Consider the following 8,018-nt stretch of genomic DNA (forward strand, 5'->3'; position numbering starts at 1 on the left):
CAGAGATATGCTGCGGGATTTATTAGCGGCCATAGTCAGTGCATAGAATTTATCTTTGCATTAGAAGTTTGAACGTCTCAAACTTCATTCCATGAGCAGAATAACTTTTCACCAGACGTTTACTGAGTGTAAACACAAGAGGAAGATCCTGCTGGAATAGTTAGTTCATAGCTGTCATCCCAAAGTTGGGTACAAATAGATTTCACTTCACTGCGTTGCTTTGCGGCATGACCCAAATTGGTGGTGTTCATACTCTTGGTTACAGGTAAACTATGCTTTAATAGACTTCGTCATTTATAAATAATCTTTAATGACAAGTGTTCTGTAACCTACATATAGCCTGTTGTTACTTAAGCTACGTTTTCTTATTTCAAGCGGTACGTCCGCGACTTAGTGGTTTCCCGTAGATTCCCAATGAATCTCAACTTGGTGCTCTTTTGTTTGCAATTTGCCCTTACGAATATCGTCAATTTTTATTCAGGGATATATGGTAAAAGATCCTTCTCTGTGATCTTGATTCCTACCTTACTAATAACAAGTTTGGGTCGACTCTTTTTGGGTCGTTAATATTCCATGATTTTCGTTTAAATTGGGATTACTGATTATGCTGCCAATTTGAACCAGATAACTGATTCCCAAAACCTATTATTTATTTAATAGGTTGCACGTAGAACGTGAACAACACTGAAACCTGCAAAACACGAAACGAGAGGGTAGAAAGTGAATAAATACTGTACGAGAACTCATTATTACTGCTTGGCCAAAGACACATGGACGTCAAAAAATAATGATAGATATGTAACCGTGACAGCGCATTTCGTAACAGGTTCTCATACAGGCTTTGAAACAAAGGTTGATCACAAATATCGCGCTGTGCGATCTAAGAAGTCTCGTGTCTTACAGAAAACTATTGTCATAAATAAGTAGATTTCCGCTTATTTCGTTCCTTTTTTTTTTACAACTGCACGAAACTGCGCACACATTTCAATGTGAAATTTCCATACTTCACTTTCATGTAGTATACAAGGTGTAAATTTTAAGTTGACAAACCAGAATAACTCGAAAAATAAGCTTCACACGAAAAAATGTGTGGAATCCAAAGTTGATTATATTCGAGGGGGACATCTGCTGGTGCTAAAATTAGTCCGCCACCCCAGCCCCCCGGGGGTGCGATGGGTGGCAATTTTGAAATTTCAAATGGGAACCTCCATTTTTTATTGCAGAATCGGATTCTACATTAAAAAGCTACGTACATTTTGTCTTAAACATTTGTTTAGATACTTGGCAGATGGCGCTGTAATTCAAGAAAATCCATGTTCTCATTTTTGTGTGGAAAATAGTTACGGATAAATAAAAAATACTTGTTTCCTTCGTTAATTTTGATTCGTTAAAACTAAAACTGTCCCTCTCTCCCCATAGGGTGAGGTTTGAGTGAGAGAGAGAGAGAGAGAGAAATTAGAGTTTTACAAATGTTGACCCAAATATTAATTTTTTCCGCAGATATTTGGGTCAACATTTGTAAAACTCCCAACAATATTTCTGATCAACATCGTTTGGTTGCAGATGACAAGTTACCTGTAATAAGTAATACACAAGTGGTCCTGAAAAATCATGCACACCTAGTGTAAAGGTATTAACAACAAGAAACGAATTATTGTTTGAACTAAATATCCACATAAGTTTGTAATCATTTAGTAAAAATGTTCACATTACAGATTAAATAAAACGGAAACCCACTGATTATGGCACAGTGGTGCTGAAACATGTTTGGGTACTTGGAAAAAACGGTGTTTTGCGTAACTTGCGGACCTCACATCCTACAATTTTAACTGCAAACACGGTAAACACAATGAGCTGCAAATCCAAATAATGAAGATTCTGCGTTGTTACTGTGGAACTGTTTGCGAAGGGGAAAAGCTCTTCACTCTGACCCTGTTAACTGTTACCGGAAGAACGAATTCGTACCACCTGCGAATTAGAACCTGCCCGGATGGAGCTGTTGCGGAGTCACGGCTGCCGCAACCAACTGGTGGGACGTTGCTGAGCAGCGCAAGTTCTGCAGGCGCGGTAATAACACCCCACCCTAGCAAGCAGTCTGGTTTAAAATTACTAAAATTTTAAGAGCAAGAAGAAAAGTATTATGTTAATAGCTGAAGATTTCCCATTGCTCCCAAAACGAGGTGAATGCTGAAAGCTGGCTTTTCTGTTGGTGAATCTTCTCCTACACAAATTTAAAGAGGCCCTGCGTGCAACGCATTATTTGCATAAAGAGTACGAATGTGTAACACTAGTATTTAAATAGATACTTCAAATATCGCCTATCCCTTAATTAGTAGCTGAGTCTATAATTAACACGTTTATTGTGGTTGTTATGTTTGTTACAAGTGTTTTTCTTACTTTGGACTTACAGGTTTCGTGAATACGTCTGATTTCTGTAATATCCTCGTCTTTGTCAATTTAATTAAGAAACTGGCTGCACAACGAATACCGTCCCTTTCTGTGATGTCGAATATTGAAAGCCCAGTGCAAGGTGGTTTTGTCAATCCGGAATACGACTGGCGGACCTTAGTGTGCTTCCTCGGCTTGTCATCTTCCTCTTTTAGGATCTTAATTTGACATACAAGCTTTGTTTGGCAAAAAATTCGGAGATTGTGAGAGGCTGTTTTCTTTTAATTTTCTTCGACAACCATCCAGGAATCGGCAGCAGCCTAAAAGCACACGCTGCAAAAGTGGTGATGGAGACGCTCCCGTTGTATTCTCGCCATGCTGAGAATACAAATCAAATGGCCCTGAGCACTATGGGACTTAACTGCCGAGGTCATCAGTCTCCTAGAACTTAGAACTACTTAAACCTAACTAACTTAAGGACATCACACACATCCATGCCCGAGGCAGGATTCGAACCTGCGACCGCAGCGGTCGCGCGGTTCCAGACTGTAGCGCCTAGAACCGCTCGGCCACCCCGTCCGGCCTGATAATACAACTGGAACGTTACGTCACGACTTGTAGCACACACTTCTGGAGTTTTAGTTTGTTGACGACGACTGTCTAGACGAAACCAGTTATGTAATGTGAAATCCTTTTGATTCTTGTCGAAGAAAAACAAGTTTGCTCGGTCTGTTGCCCATCTTGATAACATCCACATTAGTTCGTTGTTTTCCCAGTTTGGCACCGGGAGTACTCTGACTAATTGCCAGACCGTTGTCCACTTACCGTAAAAACTCGCCACAGTGCTGTGGAAAACCCTGTTGCCGTCCTCTCGACTAGGCAACTCCGAGAGACACAGCTGGCAGCCGGCAACTGACTGGTGGCTGGCGCCTTGGCGTCGACTGAGCACGTGAGCACACTGGCAGCTCCGTAACAGCTGCACGCTGCCCCTGACGACTGCAGTACTTGCGACGTAGCGTGACGCGACGGAAGTGACGCGCCATCCGCGCTGGAAGGTGTCACTGGAGACACACAAAACTGCGCTCACAAAGTTTTCTTACGCCCGACATAAAATAATCCAGTCATCCAGATTTACGGTCAACAGTGGACACAGTCACGTTGTCTGCCGACGTGCAGCAGGCCATTTGCAATGATTCACGTTGTGGCAACCACGGAGCATGCGTCTTTTTGGAATTCGTAGCTAGATCTGTCTACGTAGGCCCGTATCTAGAGGTGGGGGGGGGGGGGGGGGAGGGGGGGCACAAATCTGGCTATCTGCCCCTGGTAGCAATTTCATGGACGCCAAATTCATATTCTTGAAAAAAATATCTTGTTTCACAAATGGCCTAGCATCCAGCGCAGGTTGGTTAATCGATTACTCATATGAGTTTGAAACGCATTCCTGTTGGTTTTTGAACATTTTTGAACACATTCTAAGTTGATTTCTGAACGAATCATAATTTGATTTATGAACGTGTGCTTTGTGTATGTGGTGTCATTGCCAGGGGAATCCCAACCACATACAGAAAAATTATAAACTTTCCCGCAGACAAAAGGGGACACGGCCATACGAGTTGAGCCGAATAAACCCGAACGGGTGAATGTCAATCGCAGTCTGTTTATGAGGTTGATTTGGTGTGCGAATGATAAGCGTTCATATAATTACTAGCGAAATTCCTAGATTCAGGCTACCAGGGTGGAAACAAACAAATAACAGGAAATTGTGGTCTGGCGGTCGCGTTCTCGCTTCCCGAGCACGGATCCTGGTTTCGATTCCCGGCGGGATCAGGGATTTTCAGCTGCCTCGAGATGACTGGGTGTTTGTGTTGTCCTCATCATTTCATCATTTTTCATGTAAGTGATGAGACTGGGCTGAGGAAAGGTTGGGAATTTGTACGGGCGCTGATAACCGCGCAGTTGAGCGCCCCACAAACCAAACATCATCATCAAAAGGAATATCTCCTCGCTGTATCCAAGAAAATGAAATTTTGACAGAAAATTTTTGCCATATAGCGACACTACTAAGGGCCAGTTGTATAGTCTCCCGTGAGCAGCCGCTTATGGCGTGGAAAACGCGCTATACAAACACGTAATAACGCCTGACCGGAGAACAAACGCGGGATAACTGAACTGGTGATTCTGGCAGAGTTAGTGAAGTTAACCGGAGAAACGTTTTGACAGTGGTACGGATAGCTACAGAATTAGTGACGACAAGCTTGTTTGTTAGGACGAGGAAGGAGAAGAAACAAGGCTATCACACAAATTATATGGAAGAATATGACAGTCCCAAACGTATATAAAAATTTCGTACTGTTACTACTTTTCGATCTCATTCTTGAGAAACTGGAGCCTTTGAATGAAATTTGAAACTATTTCCTAACATAAAACTTTTTTCTTATTGTAGGCCTCATAGACATTTAATATTGGCACTTCGTGAATTATATTCTGTAGTCTTGTTTATGTAAACAACATAGATAAAGATGATCATTTCTGCCAAACAGTATCGCTAGTTTGGCGTGTGTTACAATTTTCTGCAATATTGGAATGGTCTATTTCGTTTTATCTAGCAGATTGTGACAATATAGATGTAATCAGATTGAGAAACCACTATTCGTATTAACAGCTTTTTCAGTATTAGACAACGACATTTTGATTTTTAATGTAGCAAGAACTTTGATGGAGTAGAAAATTCTTTTGCAGAAACGAAAGCACGTCGTTTTAAGCTGTTACAAGATTAGACAGAAAAAATGCTGGAACCTAAGGATTGAAGAAATGTGTACTGTCTTGCTTGTCTCTTGTCTTTACCGGTTTTACGTTTCCTACGTTTAATTTTATGTCACACGAAAGAGAAAGTTATTAGCTAATACGCAATAAAGAGTGCAGAGTTTCTGGAGAGTTCTTTTTCTCCTGGTCACAAATAATACCACCCAGTATTAACGGTGAGGTTTTTTTTTAAGTGGGCGTAGCATATCAAACCGGCCGACTGGGAGCAGGAGAGGCGCCACAGGACATTTTAATTTCCACTGACCTGAATATAGGTCTGATGGCTTCCATTACAAAATACACATATTTGAATTCCACGGAGCGAAATACAGTGACATCCGATAGAAGAATGCTGTACTAAGATGCGTGGCACTGCACTTCGGCACACTTAAGACCACATAACAAGTCTTACATTTCCTCGAATATATGTGTTTTATGAATCAAACTCTTCAGAAAAATGTGCGCTACAAAATGAACATATTTTTAAAAACTGATTTTTTAAAAATTTTTGACGGCCTATCTCAAACGCTCGAGGGGGACGCGGGGATACACCACTATCAAGATTTTGTCCCGATTAGTAAATATCGTAGATCCGGGGATGTATCTACGTCTGTTACGTTTTCCTGTAGCCAGTATCTACCTTACCCCTAGAGATATATGCCTCTACATCCTTACATTTGTCCTCTAGCCATCCCTGCTTAGTCATTATGCGTGGTAGCCTAGCCCCTACCAATAGATTTTCAAATCCACAATTCCCTCGGATTGTCGATTATCGTATAGCATGGTTGACTGGGAGACTCTTCAGCCCCCTAATTGAAAACACTTTTCCTTCCTTCGTCTCGCATCGTGAGAGTTGTGTGTAGTGTAGAATCGTGTATGAAGATGAGAGAAAAGTGTGAAACCCGACACCGGCATTTAGCTTTCTCCTTTCGAGTAGCACGAAATGGCTTGTCAGGATTAACATACGCGTCAGACGTACGGATCACCATCAACAGTATCAAACTCTCTCACTTCGTGAAACATTGCGAAGCTGCTTGAGATTTAATCCAGAATATTGGCGCAAAGTCTAATGTTTGTTTGTTATTATTCAGCGCTAAAGAGAAACGTATTGTTCCACTTCAGTTTGGCATTCTCAGTGTTGCCACCAGACCATTTCTTGGATTTGAAAAAAGGAAGATTAGGGTTAAAAGTTTCTTTGACAACGAGATCATTAGAGACGGGTTCTTAGAACTGAAGACGCACAACATAATGTGAAACTGTTACCCCCGCCACTCTGCTAGTAACACTACTAACTCCCTTGAAAACTGTCCAGAACTGCCCACCTACACCTAAGACGGCTTCTTCTATTATGATGACTTGTGACGTCATTCTTAACGGGTGAACCAAGTACGGCGTCGGAATTAGATAGTGTCTTAGGAGTCAAATGATCACTTGTACAATTTCTAGGCGCTTCAGTCTGGAACCGCGAGACCGCTACGGTCGCACGTTCGAATCCTGCCTCGGGCATAGATGTGTGTGATGTCCTTAGGTTTGTTAGGTTTAAGTAGTTCTAAGTTCTAGGGGAATGACCACAGATGTTAAGTCCCATAGTGCTCAGAGCCATTTGATTTTTGTACGATTTCCACTGACAGTGGAGGTCAATATTAATATGGTTTACTGTTTAAAACTAGAATTTGAATACCCTCACAGACTGCCAGTTCCATTTGCATGCAAATCATGTTCATAATATATTGACTGAAACAGGCTGACAAGGGAATGGAAGGGCTAAAAACGCGGGCAAAAATTAAAACTACTCCCAAAACGTCAAAAGAAAAGTTAAGCACAATGTGATTATACACTGCCTGAAGGCAAAATTGAAACGCCGAGAAGCGGAGGAGGTTGAAAGGACATGAAATTTTACTTCAGCAATTACAGTATCGAGTCAAATGTACGAAGAACTTGGCAGTATGAAATCACTTACTGGTACGACGTTGTACCCCCTTTGGTCTGGATGCATGCGTTAACTGCGTAGAGAAGTGTGTCATGAAGAAGTTGTGTACTCTCCTGAGACAAGCTGGTCAACAACTCTTGTAACTGGTCGTTGATACACTGGATATCACTGGGACGAAACTGACGTGCGAACTGACAGATCTTGGGATCTTCCTGGCCATGGGAGTACCTCCACCTCACGCAGACAGTTAATAGAGATACGTTTCATGTTGTTGTGGTTGTAGTCCTCAGTCCAGAGACTGGTTTGATGCAGCTCTCCATGCTACTCTATCCTGTGCAAGATTCTTCATCTCCCAGTACCTACCGCAACCTACATCCTTCTGAATCTGCTTAGTGTATTCATCTCTTGGTCTCTCTCTACGGTTTTTATCCTCCGCACTGCCATCCAATACTAAATTGGTGATCCCTTGTTGCCTCAGAACATGTCCTACCAACCGATCCCTTCTTCTAGTCAAGCTGTGCCACAAATTTCTCTTCTTCCCAATTCTATTCAATATCTCCTCATATGTTAAGTGATCTAACCATCTAATCTACAGCATTATTCTGTAGCACCACATTTCGAAAGCTTCTATTCTCTTCTTATGTAAACTATTTATCGTCCACGTTTCACTTACATACATGGCTACATTCCAAACGAATACTTTCAGAAACGATTTCCTGACGCTTAAATTTATACTCGATGTCAACAAATTTCTCTTCTTCAGAAACACTTCCCTTGCCGTTGGCAGTCTACATTGTATATCCTCTCTACTTTGACCATCATCAGTTATTTTGCTACCCAAATAGCAAAACTCCTTTACTACTTTAAGTGTCTCATTTCCTAATCTAATTCCCTCAGC

At 41.6% G+C, this 8,018-nt stretch overlaps 1 protein-coding gene across 1 annotated transcript in view; it reads right to left on the minus strand.

Annotated features, from left to right (window-relative positions):
- The window catches only part of LOC126469914 (juvenile hormone epoxide hydrolase 1-like), a 53,315-nt gene extending 49,948 nt beyond the window's left edge, over window positions 1-3,367 (minus strand). The window contains exon 1 of the mRNA XM_050097294.1: window positions 3,214-3,367. The gene's annotated coding sequence lies outside the window, so the exon portion shown is untranslated. The remainder of the gene's footprint in view (window positions 1-3,213) is intronic.
- Window positions 3,368-8,018: the final 4,651 nt, after the last annotated feature.

Source organism: Schistocerca serialis, chromosome 1 (genome assembly GCF_023864345.2).
Source record: "Schistocerca serialis cubense isolate TAMUIC-IGC-003099 chromosome 1, iqSchSeri2.2, whole genome shotgun sequence".
Taxonomy (NCBI): domain Eukaryota; kingdom Metazoa; phylum Arthropoda; class Insecta; order Orthoptera; family Acrididae; genus Schistocerca; species Schistocerca serialis.